Source organism: Tamandua tetradactyla, chromosome 7, assembly GCF_023851605.1.
Source record: "Tamandua tetradactyla isolate mTamTet1 chromosome 7, mTamTet1.pri, whole genome shotgun sequence".
NCBI lineage: Eukaryota > Metazoa > Chordata > Mammalia > Pilosa > Myrmecophagidae > Tamandua > Tamandua tetradactyla.
Window position 1 is genome coordinate 135,549,427 of NC_135333.1, and position 22,688 is coordinate 135,572,114.

The window sequence follows — 22,688 nt, forward strand, 5'->3', positions numbered from 1 at the left end:
GACCTTGCCGAGAACCACCAGGCATTTAAGACATGGCACACATAACCCACCAGTCCCTTCTTATTGTACTGCTAAAAGCCTTCCCGCTCTCAATTCAAACATGGCATCCTGCTGACTTTCAAATTTTGCACCACAACAAAATTGCAGCCTCTTAAAACTCAGGACCTATAGACTTCAGCTGCTGTAGAGCATTGCTGAAAATGAACACAAAGCGGCTAAAGCGGCCTTTGCCAGGGTTTTTTTCTAAGGATGACCATCAATACAGATGAAGAAAGAGGCCACACTTAAACTAGCCCATGGACCAAGGGTCCAGTTTACTCTTTCCTATGAAAGCTTCCATGTCCTATCTTCAAATTGCTGTGCCATACCTGGTTCTCTATATAATATCAGGAGAACTCACGGCACAATAACAATGTCCATAAATCTGCATTCAAGTCAAGGGCTAAACACAGTCAAAGAAATGTTCTTAGTCTGTGCTTATAATGAAATAATTATCAAAGCTTAGAAATTTTTTGTTTGTTTGTTTAAGCAACATTTAACCCTTCCCCCCTACACTATAAGGCAGTTTAAGGAGTTGGCTCCTTGCAATGATTCTCAAAGCCAGAGGTTTTGTTTGTGCTGCCTCTTAGAATCATTTTCCACTTGACCAGCCTGGGGTTGGAAAGAGGAACAGGCCTGGGTGTGCCTGTTATTGTTAGCACAGCCTGTGTCAGCAAGGCTGCTAGTCAGCTTGTTTGTCGCATGTGACTGAGCCTCACTTGGGCAACTTCTGGGATAGATAATAACAGCCTAATCCAGCTACATAGAGAAAGCCAAACCCTAAGAGAGCTGAACATGTGTCTTTATCATGTTGCTCTAACTGGAACTAGGCATTTATATCCCAAGTCAGCCTTTATCTAAATATACTCTTAAAAAAAAAAGAAGAGCACCCTTCAAGGGTTAATATCAATGAGCAGCTGGAAACTTTAGAGATTTCCGCATGCCCCACCCCCACAACACATTTTAAAGTTTAGGAAAACCTAGAAATGAAATGCCTAAAAAAAGCCAGCTTCTCACTTTATTTCTAGATCATTTTCATATCTTTAAAAAATATGTGTGTATATTCTTCAGGGGAGGAAAGGGAAGAATATTTATATGTCATTGCTGACTTCCTATTTCTAAAGATAGTGTTTTAGCATCTATAAATCATACCCACTACTCCGTATATTATATATCTAAAAATATAGTTTAAAAAATAATGTAATTCTGAGTTCTACCTTCCTCTCCTGGCCTCATTTCTTACCCATTTTTATCTTATCTAAAGTATGGGGACTTTCAGAATCCTGAACAGGCGTTTAAACAATTCAACAGTTTTTATTTTTATTTATTTATATTTTTATGGAGGCTGGATTAAAGTTTACCTTTGCCTTATGGTAGCAAGTAGAATTTGCTCAAAAGAAGGGACAGTATAAACAACTTTTTTGGAGGGGGGGAAGAATGCTTTATTTACTTAAGAAAAATGCTTTCATTGCATTTAAATCTATTTATAACATCATTTGTTCGAAGATAATTAATGAACAAATGGCAAAGCAACAGTTTAAGTATGACAGGTATTTTGTAGGGCTTACATGAAAGTACTAAAACTTCATCTAAACTTACAGTTTCTCACGAATTCACACCAGATTCCCCTCTATTTCAGATGGATGAGATTTCATTGACCATTGAAAATGGGACACCCTTATGGGAGAATTCCCTATTAGGGTGTAGTCTTGACCTCTGTGGGTTAGCCAGACAGCATGGCAGAGGTGGACCCTGCATTCATTTTCTCATTAATTTAGTACACAAACATTTTTTTTGCATCTTTAGACACTGTGACATATGCTGAAGACGAGAGAAACAAAATAAACACATTGCCTGGGCATGTCCTCACATATAGAGTGCCCATTCAATAAGAGTCATGATGGGAGAAGTGCGGGGTTCTCTGGAGGCACATGGAAGGGGGTCCTCAATGAGATCCAGAGTATCGAAGCTAAGACCTAGAGGAGCAGTAGGAGTTGGAGAGGGGAGATGGAAAGGAGGAGAGTTTTAGGGGGACGGTGCAACGTATGTGAAGTCACAAAAGCAAGGGGCAGCATGGATTGGAGGTGTGAGGTAGAGGAAAGAAAGTTCAATAACTTAGAGCATAGAGGGCAAGGGTACTGATTCTGGTAGGAGATGAGTCTCAATAGGTACAAAAGAGCTGTGGAGAATTATTACTTAGAAGTATTAAACAGCATTGACTCTTCCCTTCTTGAAAGATTCCCCCCCCCCCCCTTTGTACTCTCTTGCTTTTCTTCCTACTTTATTGGTCACTTCTCAGTCTCCTTTGATGTTTCCTGTTCATTTGCTCAGCTTCCCAATGTAGAGTTCCCACAGGCTTAGTCTCGGACCCTATGCTCTGCTCATATGTTTACATTCCTTCTAAAGTGATTGCATCCAGTCATGTGGCTTTAAATAGCATTTTTATGCCTACAATCTCCAAATCTCTCTCTCTTGTTCTGACCTCATCCCCCAAATCCACATTCAAATATTCATTTGTTTTCTTGACATCTCCACTTAGCTGTTCAATAGGCATTTCAAACATAACACTCTGTTAGGATGCTGTTGGCTGAAAGCAATAGCAATCTTGAACTGAAATGGCTTAAATGGTAAGGTCATTCCTTGGGTGTGGTTCCTAACTAAACTTGCATACAAGGCTGCTAGTATTCTGAATTGAGTTTGGGACTAATCCTGAAATTGTGAATCACTAAAGGGTTAGTATGGGTCTTGTCAGATCTGGTAGCTTTGGAGCTTAGCTTTTATTATATTGTTCACCCCAGTATTAACATGGAAGTCAAGACAATTTTTTGATCTATTGTGGCAGCTACCATGACTTGAATTGCCATTCATGTGGTAAACTTCAGATCTGGTATATACGTTGATTATATAGAGATTAATTGTCCTTATTAATGGTCTTCCTATATTCTTGCCCTTCTTTCCACCCCCACATTCTGACCTTGAACTTACCCATGAAATTTACTTTGACCAGTGGAATGGTAGGTAGCAAATGCAGCATAACTAGAGGCTTGTATAAAAGGACATATGCATTGGTGTTTGCTCTCTTTCCTCCCTTGAACTGTGCAAATTGCCATGAGAACAAATCCAGGCTAAAAGGTGCATTACCACATGGAGTAGAGATGAGGCCATCCTAGACCAGTCAGAACATCAGCCAGTTGGCCAGCAAACCACAGATGTGTAAGCACAGCAAAGATCAGCGAAGTCTAACCCAAGTCAGCAGGAACTGCCAGGTCAACCTACAGACTCATAATAGATCATAAATGATAGTAATTTTAAGCCACTAGTGTTTGGTGGTGATTTCTTAGATAGCTAACTCATACATGTGGAATAATCCTAAACTTTTTGAATGGACAGATTGAAGGGATACCTCAAGAGAGGAGCTAATGGGGGTAGGGTTCTGCCAGAGTGCACCTTCCAGGTCTGCCAATTTTCACACCAGGATTTCTTGAGATGAAAAAATTGCTAAACTGGAACTGTTTCCCATACGACATGCTGCAATGGCCCTGGCTTAATAAGATAGTCACTCTAAATTAGTTCTATCACTAGGCCATCCTCCTTTGATTTGCAAAGTTGCATACTTGTAAACTTCTCATCCTTATGAATGGAAAGCTGAGGTTGAACAGTGCTGGAAGAAGGCTGGTTATTAGACAGAGAAATGTGAAAACTATTAAAAGAGGCAGCACAAGCATGTCCCATTAGCATGGGAGATGGAGTCGTGACATGGCAGTGAGCAGCAGTACATGAGGCATTATGATACATCCTTCTGGAGATGAATTTCCAACAAGTTCTTTGACATTAGTTTTTCCCTCTTCAAATCCTCTGAGGTCATGACAAGCCTCCGGCCAGAGTTTCACACAATGGCTAGTCAGGTCTCCCAGGCTACAAAGGTGTTCTTCATTTGCCAAAAGATTTCTGCTAAGCCCTAGCTGCCTGCTCATCTTGACCCTGTTTCTTTCACCATGTCCTTAAAGATGCTACCACACTTGCATTTTTACATCCACTTTGTTATTCTTTGTTGTTGTTTTGTTTTTGCAGAGGGTCTGGCGATGTCACTTCTACACCTCTTCACACACATGAATGTCAGAAAGAGAAGCCACAAGAATGAAGACATCACACATCACCACATGTACTTGATTCAGCTCTAATTGGAAGAGCATATCTGCAGCATGGTGGCAGGACTCATGAACAGAATTTTCTACCATGTCAGCTCTCAAGGGATCAGAGGATTTGATAATTCTCATGGCCTGGGAAAATTGTGTATTAACAATGTAAAATGATACAGTATTTTGTAAGGTAAATATTTCACAAATGCAACTTACTGATTAAGCATATAGACATTGGAGTCAGACAGGCTGTATGCAAATTACGGTTTGTGTTTCACTAATGCTGTCATTGTGAGCCAACTGCTTAACCTCTCTATACCTCTGTTTCCTTCTGTGCAACGGAGACAATAATAATAACCACTTCATAGGGCTTTTGCAAGGGTTAAATGAGATAAAGTATACAAAATACCTAACACTAGTTAGTACTTAGCAAACACTCAATAAATGTAAGCAATGATAATAAGGATGATACTTAAGATAATGTTTCCCCAAATATATTCTACCCAACAATAGTGTGCTTAGAAATGTTAATGGGTAGACTGTGAAAAAAGTTTCGGAGGTCACAGAGAATATTAATATACTAAAGACTCTGTGAAGTCATTTTGTGAAGAACCAGTTGGATTTATTTAACCCAGCTTTTCCAACATTAATTTGGTGTCAGAATTTTTTTTTTTCTCTTAGAACACCTATTGGCATCTGGTGATCACCAGCAAGCAAAATGAGAGTCAAATATAAAGAAGCTTAAATTCACACCTGGCCTCTTTGAGTATTAATCCAATGTTGTAATTGGCCCTTGACTTTTCTTTTGAGGCTGGGGAGCAGATCTGCTGTAAAGGGGCAGCATGCAGGGTGGCAGGGCAGGCTTTTTCACTATGAATCAGAACTTACTGTTCCAAGTTCTACCAGTTTCACCTGTAAACAGAAGCCACCCAGGGTTGTAAGAGGCTGCTTGGTCCACTGAAGGAAAGCCTTGAGTTTGGCACTATCTTCACTAAGACCACCCAGGCCAAACCTTGACTTTCTTTTTTTGTAGCCAGGAGAAGCCACACATATTTTATAGTTTTGCTTGCTTGAGTTTGTTTTGTAGGAATCCACATGAAGGAATAACCAGGTCAGTCTATGCCAGTCTTAGTGTAGAAGAGACTCCATACAAGTGATGGTTTTGATGGGGAAAAGCTATAACACTTCAAAGAATGTAAGATTGATTCTCTATGCAAAAGGACTTACAAAGAAACCTGGGTTCTGACAGCTACCTCACTTGAATAACAGCTGGTTATTCATGCTGGGCAATTTTTTTATTTTTTGAAGGGGAAGTATGCAGAAAGTAAGGGCAGTAAATACAAAATCTAAGAGCAAAAAAAAAAAAAATAAAAAGAGATGTGGTGTTTTAGTATGGGGATGGGAAATGCATGTTTTTAGCATAATACTGAGTTGGTACTAGGGCTAGGAGGGGAATTTGTAAGGGGGAGAGACGCTGAACTATTTTGTGGTGAGGTATTCTGGATGGCTTGTCATGAACATGTTTAGTCCCACAAACTGCTCCAGAGTACAGAGGAAGGGAGAATACTTGCCAGTTCACTTTATGAAATCAGCAAAACTAACACTATAACACTGCTTCAAACAAAGATTTTAACAAAGATGAGAAAAAAACACACCCTCCCCCCCCAAACAAAAATAAAACCCTTCGGACACAACAGACACTGACTTAGGAGTACAGGGTAAAAATGAATTGAAATTCCAAGAAAATAAATTCAGGAGAGTCTTAAAAAAAAACTACAATCTGACCAAGTAGGGCTTACTATAGGGATGCAAGGAATGATTTAGTAATACAAAATCTATTAAAAACATATCATTTCAATAAGTCGAAAGAGAAAAATTATACAATCATCCTAGCAGATAGTGTCCATTTCTGCTGAAAAAATAGTACATTAATAGAAAGTAGTTCCTTACTTGTACTTAATAGAGATACTTAATAGAGACATAGTTGGCCATTCCCTCTAGAACTGGAAATAGAATAAGAATGCCCAATGTTACCATTACTATTTAATATTTTCCTGGAAGTTCTAGCTGTTAAAATGAAATAGAAAATGAACAAATAATAATAACAATGGCTAACACTTACTGAATGATTTCTATGTGCCAGGCAATATTTTAAGGTCTACACATGTATTCAATCCTCACAGTAATTCTATATACATGGGCTAGGGTTATGTATATATTGAAAGATATGAAACCATTTAAATGTCTGAAGTAAAGCTTAGTTAACTATATTATGATCAGTAATGAAATAGAATATTATGCAGTCATTTAAAATGAGATTTTAAAAATGAGATTTTATCCATTTAATCTTGCTTATTTGTTTGTTTGCATATTTATCATTTCCCTTACTAAAAACAAGGACAATGTATATTTCTTTACCTGCTATACCTTCAGGGACAAGAAGAGTACATGATACTCTACCAATGTTTGTTGATTGACTTATTGATATAAAATACGTTTTCAAATAATATAGCAGCATGTAAAAAACCCACAACTTCAAAAGAAAAAAAGATCAAGACAAAATTTTATAGAGAGTATGATGCAAGAAAATCAAAGATTAGAAGGAAATACATCAAAATGTTTACACTGATTATCTCTGGATGGTGAACTTAAAGGTGATTTAATTTTTTCCCTTGTATCTTTTAGAATTTCCCATTTCACTACTATGATCATGTTTAATTCCATAATTAGAAAAAATAATATGTATATACACAGATATTTTAAAACAGGAGAATAATACTGCTTTCTGTCAAAATCAGAACTTGTTCTTCCTCATCTTGTAGAACTGGCTGTGGCTATTCAAAGTGAGGCCTGTGGACAAACAGAACCTGGGAACTTGCTGCAAATACAGAATCTCAGCCCCACCCAGATGTACTCTGTCAGAATCTGAATTTTGTCTAGATACCCACGTGATTTGCGTGCACATTGAACTTTGAGAAGCACAGCTTTAAGGCATTCTCAAGGGGTCATTTCATTAGTGTATTGGGTTTGCTAATTACTATCAAGATGTAATACTTATCATTCTGTACAACAAGGTTAATACAATTTTAGATATCTTTCTGGCATTGCAATAACTCCGACAGCTTTTTAGTGATCTGGCTGTAAATGATTCAGCAGTAACCTGCATGAAATTGCCTTAAACATTGCTGCTGTCCCAGCCCTTGCTGCTGGCTGTTTCATCTTCTGATTCAGCCGCTGTGCCACTTGCTCACTGGCCTCTTTTGCTCACCACTTTGTCCCCATTCACTCACCCCTGCATTAACTATCTATGGTAGCTTTTGCTCACCTGCCCAGTTATGCTTTCTTGCATACTCCCACTCCAAATAGTAAAATATGCTATCACTCCAGTGATGCCCCAAACAGAGATTTTTCAAAGCTTGTTGGTCACCTGATGTTGGAGACACCACAGTTGATTCACTTAAATCATTGCTCATTTACCAGTAATTGATTAACAGGACAACTCATGCCATTGAAGTTGTCTTAATCAAATGGCAGGGACAGTAAGGGTAGGAAGGCATATATGTTGGAATAACATGCAGTGAGGTGATGGATGTGCGCCTTTGAGAAGACACAAGAATGGAGGAATAATCGTGCCTGAGGAAAGTCAGGAAGGGTTTGGGGAAGAGGTGGCATCCTTCTGTTACCTCCTTCTCTCTTCAGATGAAGTTACTCCCCAGCAGATACATCCCTAAGCTGGACACATACCACTCCTTTAATTGCCACCTTCCCTGGTGTACTGATAGTTCTGTAATGAACATCTCTCTTGCTCAAAAAGTGGGTGTTTAATACCTATTTCTCAAATTACAGGATATGATCTGAATCCTAGAAGCAGAGTTGGACTTGGCCATGAGCATGTATGGTGCCCTCCCAGGCAGCAGCTGTAGCCTGAGTCAGGGCAAGCCAAATAGAACTATGCAGCATGCTTAAACTATCATGGGCTTTCTCCAAACTGTGTATCCGTGGATCAGGGATCCTTTTCTGTTTTGGAAAATACTCATTTAAATAAATCTTCTGTGGGTATGGGTTGTGGGGAATAAAATCTTTTGGCCAGTTAGCTGTGGTAGATTTAAAGTTAAATCTCTAGCCACAAACACATTTCAAATATGTTTCCCTCTTTCAGAGTGCTGTGGCTGGGCTGAAGCCTGTCCAGGAATCCCCAGCCATGCATTATTTACAGCTGCCCCCTGCATAGCAGAGTGCAAATGTGCTCCCAAAGAGCAGGCGGCACAGCTTAGCAGCTTGGGTACCTAGAGCTTTTGGAAAAGAAAGCAGAGCTGGAGGGCTTCCAAGACAGTGTGCTGTCTGTGGCATGACCAGGAAAAGGAAAAGCTAGTCTTCTGTCTCCAGCACCTCCTCACCAATTTCTCCACATCCTTTGGCATTTGAACAGGTTGCTGACAGTTTTGGGAAGAGTGACGTGCACAATGACATTTGTCTTAATGCCTTCCTGATGACTGCCTTCTGTTTACTAAACCATAACATGAAATTGGAGATAATCCAGCAAAATTGAAAGTATATGGGAGATGTGTCCTGTGGCTGCTGGGAATGGGGCCCTGTGCAGGTTTGGCTGGACTGCCCAGGTAAGAGACGCCCTTCCTGTTGGGGGCAATGTGCCAGAGAGGAGGTGAGCAAGCCAAAGGGAAGTGTGGAGGATCCTGAATTGCTGGTTTCAGAAATCTGCTCTCTGGTGGAGGCAGCCACTCCCCAGGCTGTACCAGCCTGCTTTGGGGCCCATGGACTGTGCCAGCCCTGAGCAGCAGGTGACAAGACTTTGTGATGAACCCTAGAGAAAATTACCTGTTCAGGTTAAATAGGGGCCGGTGCCTCTGTGCCTGGCAGCAGAAGGATGTGTAAAGAGCATTTGAGATGTGAGAATCTGCCAAACTCAAGGACCTTGCATAGTTACTTGTGTTAGTCCCAAACCCACATCCCTTGACCGCTAATGAAAGCAGATCCCCACATTTGTCAAGGTAGACTTGTCAGCCAAGCCTGATCAGGCCAGGGTGTAACGACACCAAGGTAGGGAAGAAGAATGTTCTCATGTATTCTTCATCCAGGACAAAAAGCATCATCTCTAGTTTCAGGTCAGAATGCGTGAATGATGTCACTGTTCAAATATGTTTGGAGTATGGCTCCAAAAATTCAGTCCTTGACCCCAAGGAGTTGATTATAAAAGCTCCCTTTTATAGGAAATGTTTTTCATGTTCCTGAACACTTTCACATATTTGCTGCGTCCTTGGAATGACACACACCATCTTGTGAGATGCCCGAGGCCATATTGTGAATATGGCGCACGTGGTAATGAAGGCTCATGCTGGTAAGGGAAGCAGTTGGGAACTTAGCTAAGGACCCACGATTCCCGGTTCCAGTGCCTCCAGTGCATCACGGACTTGTCTTCCCTCCTTAATCAGAGGCCTAGAATGTCACTGCTTCTGAAGAAGGAGCAGACAGCATGGTTTGGCAAATTTACTTTCTTCTACATCTGGGATTCAGATCTCAAACTTTTTGTGGGATCTTGGGTGCAATATCTTTCTTGGTTTGCTCTAAATATAATTTTCAGTAGGCAGGAGAGGAATACTTAGAAAGAACACAACTTGCTGATTTCAGGGAAAAGGAGATCCAATTTCTGTTATACCATATAATTCAGCTTTTATACCACTCATATTTGTTTATTCATGTCATCATTCTAATTTTCATCTGCATACTGCCTGAAATAATGAATATTTGGGTTTACAGAAGCTGCCCCCTTGGTAATCCTGCCAACAAATTCCTTGAAGAATCCGATATTCACCAGCTGCTTATCCAGGGCTCATCACAAAGGAAATGGCTGCCTTCTAGGGAGGAATCAGAGAAGGTGGAGCCCCAACCTGAGGGACCCTGCAAAGGCCCTGTTTTTTCAATTTGCACACAAACCCACAATGGGCTAAGGGTGTCTCTGGGAGAAAGAGACCTCTGGCAGGTGCCTTATATACATTGTCACTTGTCGCTGAGCATGGGTTTTTCTCCCCAACACCCAAATCCCTTTTGGTTGTTAAAATATTATAACAAACACACTAAACAATTTGGAAACAAGAAAATTAATAATTCCACAATCATTCTTGCATATACTGTTGTTCATATCCATATGTAATTTTTGTATCACTTCAGAATGTGCTCACAATTTTCCATGCTACCTTTTTTGCTGAACCTTATACCGTGACCATTTCATGTTTCTAAAGGTTTCTGTTTTCATACTTATGATTTTAATAGTGTGAAATCGCCATTGTGGAAAAAGACAATGACTTACTTTACTCCTAAATTGTTGGGCTCTTATGTTGCTTGCTTGTGATGTTTTGTTTATAATTAGCTATAGCTTATTCTTCTTTTATATTTGAATACATGTCCAGGAATAGGACAAAGAATTAACAGATTCATGGCCTTTGATATGTGTTGCCATATTGATTTCTTAAAGGATTGTAAAGATTTACATCCAGTGGATCCTCTGTGCTTGAATAGTGCAGAGGCAGGGGCAATATTCAAAATGTATTAATGAGTGGAGGCATGGGCACTGCCCAGTCTAAACCAGGGTCAGCTGGTCACACTGTCTGAATATCAGCCCTACTTTAGATGGCAATCTTAGTATTTCCCCAGACACCCTTCCCCTCTCTTCTCTTTTCTGTCTATTTGTGCTTCCTTGTCTCTTTCTTTACCTCTGCTTTCTTTCGATTCCTGTAGCAAAGCAATAATATAATTAAAATAGCTGGTATTTATTGAGCATTTGCTCTGCCTTCACAAGTTTTATCCTGTTTCACTTTTGCAGTTATCCTATCATATGGCTTAGTCCCATTTTATAGACACAAACTTTGAGGGTTGGAAGGTTAAATTACTCGTCTAGGCCACACAGAGATAAAACAGCAAGGTGCTAAGATTCAAACCCCAAGTCTGGCTTAGCCCGGAGGCCGCTTTCCTGCCTGCAGGGTGTTGAGGTACTGGGTGGGAGGTCAAAAGAGGGAAGGAGGCTAGAATCCTGGAGGGGCTGAGGATGGGTTTTTTGCCCTTTTATTTCCAGCATTATTAAACTTTTTTTCATTAACTTCTCCTTGTGTCATATTTATTTGCAGCTGTTAAATGTTAGAAGAATTTAGAGGGGAATTTATTTAAAGTATAGATATTAAAATGTCTATTTTGATTTAAGGATTTCTTCTGCTTTGTTTTACTCACTTGCCTCATATCTCTTTAATCTACAGTTGTTTCTAATAAAGAACATTCAGAACCTATCAGCCAAGGCACTTTGATTCCTGCAAAGTCTCATTTAAGCATATTATCTCTTAGCTGAATTATCACTCATCTGTATCCTTGTCCTTTTATCATTTATAAATTTGGAAATGTGTCCATCTAGGTCCATTACAAAGTCAATTACGTTCTTTGAGATTATGTATTATTATTTACAGTATTCCATATACTCTTGGCTGGGCAGGGTTCCTGATTTGTTTCCCCTTTAATGTGCAATTGGTTTTCAGTTAAATTCCCACAAGCTGGGCTGTAGATATTGATCTTTGAGGTGAGGATGAAGATGGATATTTTGGGAGAATTGGGGAAAAGCTCTGTTTCTGGCTGCAAAACCCATAGGTCCTTGAAAGAAGATTAGAAACTGGTATATGAATATTGTATGTCTTGGATGTTTCCTTCAAAAGCTTTGGGCAGGGAGAGAGACCCATGACTGATGAAGGGCAGGATTTGGTGACGAGTGAGGAGTAGGTTGAGTGGGCAAATTCCCTGTCTTAGTTTGGGTTCCTGCAATGCAGAGCTGAGGCAAGGAACTGAGTGTGGGAAGTTTATCTGGGAGGTGATCCTGGAGGAGGGAGGCAGAGAGTGGGCAGGTTAAGACAAGGAAGGAAGATAACCCAAAATGAAAGGGTGTGTGCAAGGCCGCTGCTATAGACAGGACCCCTGAGAAGTATATGGAATGCCTTCTAGACTCATCCACCTGAAAAATGGGAGGCTGGAGCATATATCCCTCTGATTGCAGTCCCCATGGTTGATGTCCCAAACCTGCGCCCCTGGGATCACCTGCCTGCAGATGTAGGGGTCTTTTTTGGTAATGGAGAAGCAGCTCTAGGTTACAGTGAGCCTCACAGCCATGGCTGAAATCAGAGGTGGGCCAAAATCAAGTAGCACAGTCACCAGAGACTTCTAACACATGCCCACAAGATGATAATGAAGGCTGTAATTTCAAAATATATTTTAAATTTGGCCTCTTCTCCCCACCTCCACTATTTTCATCCCGGTTCTGGCCACCTTTATCTCTCACTTTTACTTCTACAAAGTCTTGCAACTGACCTCCTTGCTTCCCTGCTTGCCCTCCTAGATTCTTGTGCTTCAATTTCCTCTTAAAGCATAAATGACATCATATCACACTCTTGCACAACATCCTTCAATGGTATCCCATCATGCTAAGATATAACACAAAATCCTCCTCCAGCCCCTGGTTCCTTCTCCAATTTATTCCTTGTTTGCTTACTGTGCTGCAGCCATGCAGGCCTCCTTATCCTCAAACATTCCAAGAACGATTGTGTCTCCTTTTCCCTTGAGCCTGGTGTGCTCTTCCCTCCAATTTTCACTCCGCTCGCTCCCTCACTTTATTCATGCCACCTCCTCGGTGAGGACTTCCTGATAATGCTTCCTAAATTAGCACACTTTTAGTCTCTACTCTTATCCAGGTTTATTTATCTTCATAGCACTTCCACCATCGGCCTGTAGCTTGTATATTTATGGCTTTGTTGATGGCTTCTCTTCCTCACTACAATGAAGAAAGCAGTTCATAACTGTATCTTCAGCACCTAGAATAATCTCTCATACTTGTACCTTACAGGTTTTCAATAAATATTTGTTTAATGAATGAACAAATGAGGGCATCAAGAAGCATGATGCCTCCTCCTTCAAATTCTGCCCTGAAATGCTCCCATTAATACAATCACTCCAGTGACCTGGGAAGGCATAATTAATCATTATCTCACCGTCTGAATGCAGAGGGAAATGCTAGGGGAACTAGTAACCTGAGGTGGGAAAGAAAGTAGGTGGCACATGCAAGGGGAAGGTGGGCACGCTCAGAGGCCTGGGCACTGGGACAACCTTCAGCCACTTACTAACTCATGGTCTGTTTGGAACTGGCCCTCTGGGTGGGTCTGTGAGCCAAGGCCCTAGCTGACAAATGCTATGCTTCTTGCTTCTTTTCTAACTCTGTCCTCTCTCCCACTCCCTTGAAATATGACAAAGAAGAAGAAGCTAGACCATCTGGTGCTGTGGGAAGGTCTGGCAGAGAGAAGGAACTTGACAGTGACAGTCTTGGGAGGCATCCTCCTGCCTCCAAGGACTGGCTGAAACGGCACAGACAAGGGCCATATATGGAAGTGAGCACAGCATTGCAAAAAATGTGCTTTTCGGATTTTTAACAGAAACCTGTGTTTTGAAGAAGAGATGGAATTCTTCCTAGAATGCAAAGTCTATGCTTCTCTCCTTCCCGTACCAACCAAGGTGCCCTTCTGCCAATTCGGCATTTCCTTGATGAGTGTCCCAAGATCCTAATTCCTTCACATTTTTCCCTTCAAAACTTTTCTGACCTTGGATCCATCACCCTTAAGACTCTGTTAGTGTTTTAATGGGGAAGTTCTGTGTCCTTTTTTCCTACTATTGTTGCAGTGTAAGGGACATTCTAGAAGCAAAGTCTCCAATTGCCTTGTCTGGTCATCAAGACAGACTGCTGGTGAAGGGAATTTGGAGCTTGCAAGACTTCATGGTCTTGGTGGTTGTCTTCTTTGGTTCCAGGACCTGACTCCCAAGGTTCAAATGCTTCTGCCATTTGGTTAACGGCGGTACACTGGGGAAGTGCTTAACCCCCTTGTGGCACAATTTCTTCTACTTAAAAATGGGGATAATAACTGGACTTTCCTCATAAGGTTGTTGGGAGTGTTAAATCAGTTAATGTGTGTGCAGTGTTTAGGAAAATGCCTAATGTATTATAAGTACTTAAGAAATGATGATGATGATTCTGGGGAACTCACAAAAGAGATCTGAAAAGAATCAATATTCTTACCACTAGCTTTGCCTTTGTAAAAACCTCTTACTTGACTTTCCTGCCTGAAAAACATTATTTCTGTCAAGAATTTCATCATACATAACTTTCCTAAAACCTTCTTTGACTCTTGGTTGACTAGAAAATGAAGTCCTTTATTGGAACATGTAAAGCCCTCTCTGATCTGGCCTCAGTTATGCATTAGGATTCTTGCAGTTAAAAGTAACAGAAAACAGTTCAAACTGGCTAAGCAAAAAGGGAATGTGTTGTCTTCGGTATCTGAAAAATTCCAGGGGCAATTTGGATCAGATATGACTAGTTCCAAAAGTGTAAATGTTTTGGCCTCTCTATGGTGGAAACTCTCCTCAGGGAGGCCCATGGAAATGCCAAGCTTATGTCATCCTTCTAGTCAACAATCTTATGGAAAGAAAATGCCTCTTTCCTAAGATTCCAATAAAAATCCTCAGATTTCGTCTCAGGACATTCGCTAACTTGAGTTATTTACCCAAATATGAGACAATTAGTGTATCCGGGAAGGTGGAATGTGCTGACTGATCAAATGATGGTCATAAGCCCATCCCTGAGTCTATGGGTGGATTAGTACCCATCTTCAGGTACTAGGAATAGATGGGTTTCCCCAAAGAAAATAGAGGTGCTACTACCAGGAGAATGGGGGATGGATGTTGAAAAGACAAAAATAAAAGATGTCCACCAAAACCTATCCTTCCTGCATTACTTATCATTCTTTGTAATTTTCCATTTCCGGTCCTTATACTTGATATTTTCATTGCTTGAAATGCCTGCCTTGCACTACCACCTATTGAAGTTCAAAGTCCATTTAAATTATACCTCTTTTATGTACCCTCCTTCTTGACAGTCTTAATTTATTGCTTTTATTATAACCCTTATCATGATCCAACATGTATTTATTATATTTTTGTATGTGTCTCTCTGTTGCCACTGGGTTATAAGCTTCTTAATGTAGAAAATCATGTCTCCTACAACGCAATGCTTGTATACATTTTTTTTTAGATTGGCAGGCATCGTCTACCATTTAAAAAGCTTTGTATTGGCTGTAAAGTACCATAATAAAGGTTAGCTTTTGTCATTGTTGGTCAGAAGCAAAGAGATGTCAACCCACTCCTATATGGGTGCAAAAGCACGACTCACACAGGACGTGGTAGAAAGACATTTGTCTCACACACAAAAAAAGACAGAGCAAGGTCAGCTTCACTAGTGAATGTTGGTTATCTACTGCCAGCAGGTCTCAATCCTTGGCTGAGGCAGGGAAGTGTTCTATGCACAGCAGCTCTCTCTTGTGTTTTTTGTGCTATTGCAGTGGGACAATCCCATGCCCTGTCTGCCAGGGACAGATATACAAACAGATGTGAGTTAGAAACCATAAAACCTGCCACCAGAGTCAGACTGTCGCTTTGAATGTTTACATATTTGAGACAACAAGGGAAAGAATGTACCTGCAGACTCCTTTTCTACTAGGGATTTGTGTTTTATCCTGCCAGGCTTACACACCTAGTGCTGAGCACAGGATGTATTTGTGGGTCCCAAAGAAAGACCTACATTTCAGTTATCTAGTAAATATTTGGTAGATTTACTAGAAATATTTAATTTAATCGGGTGATTTTCAGCAGGTTCAAAATTCTCTGTGTTTACTCTAATTCTTTCTAAATCCAAGATTAAACTTATTTAGGTGCAGAAATGTACCTTCTTTCAGATGATCCAGGCATCTGGGCCGTGCAAACAGAATTATTATTTTATTTTGTGGGTTTGCATTTAGATTAGGTTTGTTGGCATCGAGATAGTTTTTATTTTTATTCCTTGGCAGTCGTCTACATTTTAATACTCTAGCTGTATCCTGTGGGCCTTAATCAAATGGAAAGCTTTGAGTTTTTAAAGAGAGTTTCTGGGGACATTGAGCACATCTTGACTTGCCTGGATGATCTGAAAACCTGTAATTTGCATGTATGGCAGTAAACAGCACTGGCTCTGGTGCTAACAAGGCCTGCAAACTTGATTGGACCCTGTGGCTTCAACTTCTCTCAGTTTCCAACTTGGTGGCTGTAGCCCATTCATCCACCTTGCAAACAATTTTCAAGTATTTCTGGGCAAAGAAAGACAGACCTCTGATAAACCCCAAAGGAGTCCTCTACTACTTCCCTGTGCTGTTTGAAATGATGTATGTACCCTAGAAAAGCTATGTTTTAATCCTAATGCCATTTTGTAAAGGCAGCCATTTCTTCTTATCTCTATTCAACATTGTATGTTTGAAACTATAATTAGATCATCTCCCTGGAGATGTGATTTAATCAAGAGTGGTTGTTAAACTGGATTAGGTGGAGGTGTGTGTCTACCCATTTGGATGGGTCTTGATTACTTTCTGAAGTCTTATAAAAGAGGAAACATTTTGGAGAATGGGAGAGATTCAGAGAGAGCACAGAACGGCATAGCCAAGAGAAGCAGAGAGTCCATCAGTCAGTGCTTTGGAAATGAAGAAGGAAAATGCCTCCCAGGGAGCTTCATGAAACAGGAGCCAGGAGAGAAATCTAGCAGATGACGCCATGCTTGCCATGTGCCCTTTTGAGAGAGAAACTGTGATTGTGTTCACCATGTGCCTTTTCACTTGAGAGAGAAACCCTGAACTTCATTGGCCCTCTTGAACCAAGGTATTTTTCCCTGGATACCTTTGATTGGACATTTCTATAGACTTGTTTTAATTGGACATTTTCTTGGCCTTGCAAACTAGCAACTTATTAAATTCCCTTTTTAGAAAGCCATTCCATTTCTGGTATATTGCATTCTGGCAGCTAGCAAACTAGAACACCCCATTTTATACATTCTCCTTCTTTCCCATGAAATGTCCACTGTATACTACCTCTGACTGCCTGCAGCCACATTTTGGGACTCCTGTCTGAACTGACTTTTTCTCCTCTCTCTCTGTTTCTTCTTACTCTATAACAGTTCCATTTTGTGATCTTTTCTTGGGGGTCAATAATCTTTTACCACCCAGTGAGTTATGCTTATTCATGACTTGATGGGTCACCCCTTTCAAATAATGCATTTACATTTTTAGTGACACTGGGTAGAAATGACCCTTAACTTAAGAAAAAGACAAAAAATGGGATGAATCTTAGGCAACAAAGCAGCCATACATAAAATGATAGATAGTGTATGATCTCTCACTGATTGAGATAACTAGAATAAGCAGACTCACCGAGTCAGAATCTAGTTTATATGTTACCAGAGGACAGGGAAGGGATAGGGAATGGGAAGGTAAGTCTTAAAAAGTAGAGGGTTCCTACATAGAATGATGGAAATATTTCGGTAAGGATGATGGTAGTAACACAACATTGTGAATGTAATTAACAGCACTGAAATATATACCTGAACATGATTAAAAGGGGAAATATTGGATTATATATATAATAGAAATTAAAAACAAAATCCATGGTACTATACTTCAAGAATTATGGACCCTAAGTTAACCATGTACTGCAGTTACTTGTACAATTATAAAATGTGTTCTCATCACTCTAACAAATGTTGAACTCAAATGCAAAGTATTAATAGCAAGGTGTTATATGACAATCCTGTTTCTTATGCATGCTTGTTTTTTAAACCCACAAATTCTACTGAAGTAGAAAAACAGTTCGGGCTTTTCTGTCCCCTCCCCAAAACAGCTCACAATTTTCTTCCAGATACATCAAATGGAGTGACCACAAGGGTAGGACCATTGGCATATCATATGCTCCCCCACTTTAAACTGGTTATGCCATTGGAATCTAAAAGAAAAGCAGTGTAGTTCCATCCAAAGTATTCTTCCTTTTATTCTGTGCCTGTCAAACTTCTCTTTCTGGCTTATTTCACTCAACATGATGTTGTCAAGGTTCAGCCATGTTGTCACATGGATCAGGACTTCGTTTTTATGGCTCAGTAGCATTCCATTGTATGTATATAGCAAATTTTATTTATCCATTTATTGGTTGATGGACATTTTGGTTGCTTCCATCTTTTGGCAATTGTATGCAAACATTAGTATACAAATACCTGCTCAAGTCTCTGCTTTCAATTATTTTTGGAATAAACCTAGTAGTGGAATTGATAGGTCATATGGTAGTTTATATTTAGCTTTCTGAGGACCCTCAAAACTGTCTTCCCCAACAGCTGCACCATTTTACATTGCCACCAGCAATGAATGAGTGTTCCTATTTCTGTGTATCCTCTTCAACATTTGTTATTTTCTGTTTTTTTTTTTTTTTCATAGTAGCCATTCTAATGCGGGGTGGAATGACATCTCATTGTAGTTTTGATTTGCATTTCCCTGGTGATTAATGATGTTGAACATTTTTTCATGTGCTTTCTGAATATTCATATATCTCCTTTGGAGAGATGTCTGTTCAGGCCTTTTGCCCATTTAAAAATTCTGCATCAATTGAGATGATCATGTGTTTATTTCTTTTATTTTATTAATGTGGTGTATTACAATAATTGATTTCTTATGTTGAACCATACCAGGGATAAATCCCACATGATCATGGTGTATAATTCTATTAATATGCTTTTGGTATCAGTTTGCTACTATTTTATTGAGGACTTTTGCATCTATATTTGTAAGAGATATTAGCCTGTAGTTTCCTCTTCTTGTGGTATATTTATCTGACTTTGGTATGAGGGTGATGTTGGCCTCATTGAATGAATTAGGAGTGTTCCTCTTCTTCAATTTTTTTGGAAGGGTTTGACCAGAATTGGAGTTAAGTCTTCTAGGAATGTTTAGTAGATATGCAAGTTTGAAGTTATTATGTACCCCAGAAAAGCCATGTCCTTTAATTCTCCTTCAGTATTGCTAGGTGGGCTCTTTCTGATCATTTCCATGGAGATGTGACCCACCCAATTCTGGGTGGTAACATTTGATTAGATGGTTTCCATGGAGATGTGTCTCTAGCCGTTCAAGGTGGGGTTGCTTACTGGAGCCTTTTAAGAGGGGACCATTTTGGAAACAGCCTCCAGAACCAACAGAGCCCACACAGACCTTTGGAGATGCATAAAGAAAATGCCTCTAGTGAAGCTGTTGAAGAAGCCTGGAGAGAAAGCTAGCAGACACCACCATGTGCCTTTCCTGCTGGGAGAGAAACGCCAAACATCATCGGCTTCTTGAACCAAGGTATCTTTCCCCGGATGCCTTAATTTGGATATTTCTATTGCTTTACCTTAATTTGGATATTTTTACAGATTTAGAACTGTAAACTTGCAGCTTAACAAATTTCCTTTTTAAAAGTTGCTCCAAAATTAAAAATTAAAAAAAAAAGAAAAAAAGTCACTCCATTTCTGGTATACTGCATTCTGACAGCTTTTACAAACTAAAACAGGAGAATTCCCCTGTAAATCCATCTGTGCTGGGCTTTCCTTTGTTGGGAGGTTTTTGATTACTGAGTCAATCTCTTTATTAGTGACTGGTTTGTTGAGATCTTCTATTTCTTCTTGAGTCAATGTAGGTAGTTTTTTATTTCCTAAGAATTTGTGCATTTCATCTAATTTATTGGCAGACAGTTTTTCATGGTATCCTCTTATAGTTCTTTTTATTTCAGTGATATGGTAGTTAGATTCAGTTGTCAACTTGGCCAGGTGAAGGCACCTAGTTCTGTTGCTGTGGACATGAGCCAATGGTACATGAACCTCATCTGTTGCTCATTACATCTGCAGTCAGCTAAGAGGTGGGCCTGCTGCAGTGAATGATGTTTGATTTAATTGGCTGGATGCTTAAATGAGAGAGCTCAACATAGCACAGTACAAGCAGCTCAGCATACCTCATCTCAGCACTTGCAGCTCAGCTCAGGCCTTTGGAGATGAAGGAAGAAAACACCCCGGGGGAAAGTTGGAACCCAGAGGCCTGGAGTGAAGGCCAGCAGAGATTACCCTGAGCCTTCCCACATAAGAAAGAACCTCAGATGAAAGTTAGCTGCCTTTTCTCTGAAGAACTAATGAAATAAATCCCCTTTTATTAAAAGCCAATCCGTCTCTGGTGTGTTGCATTCTTGCAGCTAGTAAACTAGAACAAGTGACGTAAGAACTAATGTCTCCTTTTCATTTTTGATTTTTATTATTTTATCCTCATTCTTTTTTTTTTTTTTTTTTGCTGTCAGCCTAAATAGGGGCTTGTCAATGTTGTAGATCTTTTCAAAAAATGAACTTTTTCTTTTTCTTTTTTTGCTTTCTATTTCATTTATCTCTGCACTATTCTTTTTTTATGTCTTCCTTCTGCTTGATTTGAGTTTAGTTTGTTCTTTTTCTAGAACTTTCAGTTTTGAGGTTAGGTCTTTGATTTGGGATCCTCCTTCTTTAGTGTAAGCATTTACAGCGATTCATTTTCCTCTCAGCACTGCCTTTGCTGCATACCATAACTTTTGGTAAGGTGTATTTTCATTTTCATTCACCTCAAGATATTTCTTAATTTTGTTTCTTTTCCCATTGGCTGTTTAAGAGTATGTTGTTTAATTTCCAAATATTTGTGACTCTTCATTTCCTCCTTTTGTTATTGATTTCTAGCTTCATTCTGTTTTGGTCAGAGTATATATTGTATAATTTCAAAATGTTTTAATTTATTGGGACTTATTTGTGACCTAATGGGTGGTCTATACTGGAGAATGATCCATGTGCACTCAAGAAAAATGTATACCCTGCTTTTGTTGGGTGAAGATATATATGTCTGTTAAATCTAATTGGCTTCGAGTATCGTACAAATTTTGAATTTCCTTATTGACCTTCTGACTAGATGTTCTCTCCATTATTGACTAGTGGTGCTTTAAAATCTCCTACTGTTGGTTAAAAAAAACATCAATTTCTCCCTTCATTTCTGTCGGGATTTGCCTCATGTAGTTTGGAGTTCTGCTGTTAGGTGCACATATATTTATAATTGTTACATCTTCTTGTTGAATTGTTCCCTTTATCAGCATATAATGACTATATTTCTCCTTTGTAACTGTTTGGCTTAAACTCTGTTTTCTCCGCTGTTAGTATAACTACTAAAGCTCTCTTTTGGCTATTATCTCTTCATGGTCTATTTTTCCACCCTTTCACTTTCAACATATTTGTATCTTTGAATTTATCATGAGTCTCTTGCAGACAGCACATAGTTGGGACATGCTCTTTTATTCTTTCTGCCACTCTCTACCTTGGACAGGAGAATTTAACCCATTTACATTAAAGACCCTATTTATTATTCAAGACTTTCTTCTTAGCCTTTGTATATCTTATACCTTTTTTAGTCCCTCAATTCTTTCATTAATGCCTATTTTATATATATTTTTTTCTTGTACCTTACTGACCACCTTCTCTTTTCTATCTGGATATATTTTTCATCTATTTTCCTTACGGTTATGATGGGGTTAAAAGTTAACATCCCAAACATACAAAAACCATATTTGGTTTGATAACAACTTAACTTCAATAACATGCACACATATTTTTCCTATACCTGTCTGCTCCCTCCACCTTTTTTTTGTACTTGCTACCACTTATATCTTTGTACCTTATATGTCCAAAACCATACATTTATCATTATTTTTCAGGCATTTGCCTTTTGGCACCTGTAAGAAGTAAGAAGTGGAGGTACATATCAAAAAATACAATACAATAGTACTGGCATTTATAATTGCACAAACGCTACCTTTATTGGAGGTCGTCCTGTCTTTATGCTCCTTGAACCACTGTCTAGTATCCTTTCCTTTCCGTCTGAAGAACTCCCTTCAGTATTGCTCATATAGCAGATGTAGTGGTGATGAATTCCCTCAGCTTTTGTTTATCTGAAAAAGTCTTAATCCCTCTCTCATTTTGAAAGAAAATCTTGCCAAATATAAAATTCTTCTGGCAGTTGTTTTCTTTCAGCACTTTAAGTATTTCAGCCCCTTGTCTTCTTGCCTTCATGGTTTCTGATGAGAGAAAAACTAATCTAATTGGAACTTCCTTGTACATAGTACTTGCTTTCCTCTTACAGCTTTCGGAACCATCTCCTTGCCCTTTGCATTAGATAGTGTGATCAATATAAGATAGGCATTTATTTCTTCTGTTTGGTATTCTCTGGGCTTCTTGGATGTGCATATTCATGACTTTTGTTAAGTATGGGAAGTTTTCTGTATTATTTCTTTGAATATTCCTTCTGCTCCTTTCCTACTTCTCCTCCTGGGATTCTCATAATGTGTACTGTCGTGTTTAATGGTGTCCCAGAGATGATTTAGGCTATATTTGCTTTTTATAATTCTTTTTTTCTTTTTGCTCCTCAGGGTGATTCATTTCAAGTGTCTTTTCTTCGAGAGACTGATTCTTTCTTCTGCCAGCTATTATCTGTTCTTGGAATCATCCTGTGAATTTTTCATTTCATTTATTCATTCATATCATTTAACTCTAGTAGT

The 22,688-nt window shown here is 39.3% G+C and overlaps 1 long non-coding RNA gene across 1 annotated transcript in view; it reads left to right on the forward strand.

Annotated features, from left to right (window-relative positions):
• Positions 1-22,688, forward strand: part of LOC143690167 (uncharacterized) — a 128,232-nt gene that overhangs the window by 101,915 nt on the left and 3,629 nt on the right. The window contains exons 2-3 of the long non-coding RNA XR_013179019.1: positions 4,111-4,368; positions 8,608-8,797. This is a non-coding gene — a long non-coding RNA (uncharacterized LOC143690167). The remainder of the gene's footprint in view (positions 1-4,110; positions 4,369-8,607; positions 8,798-22,688) is intronic.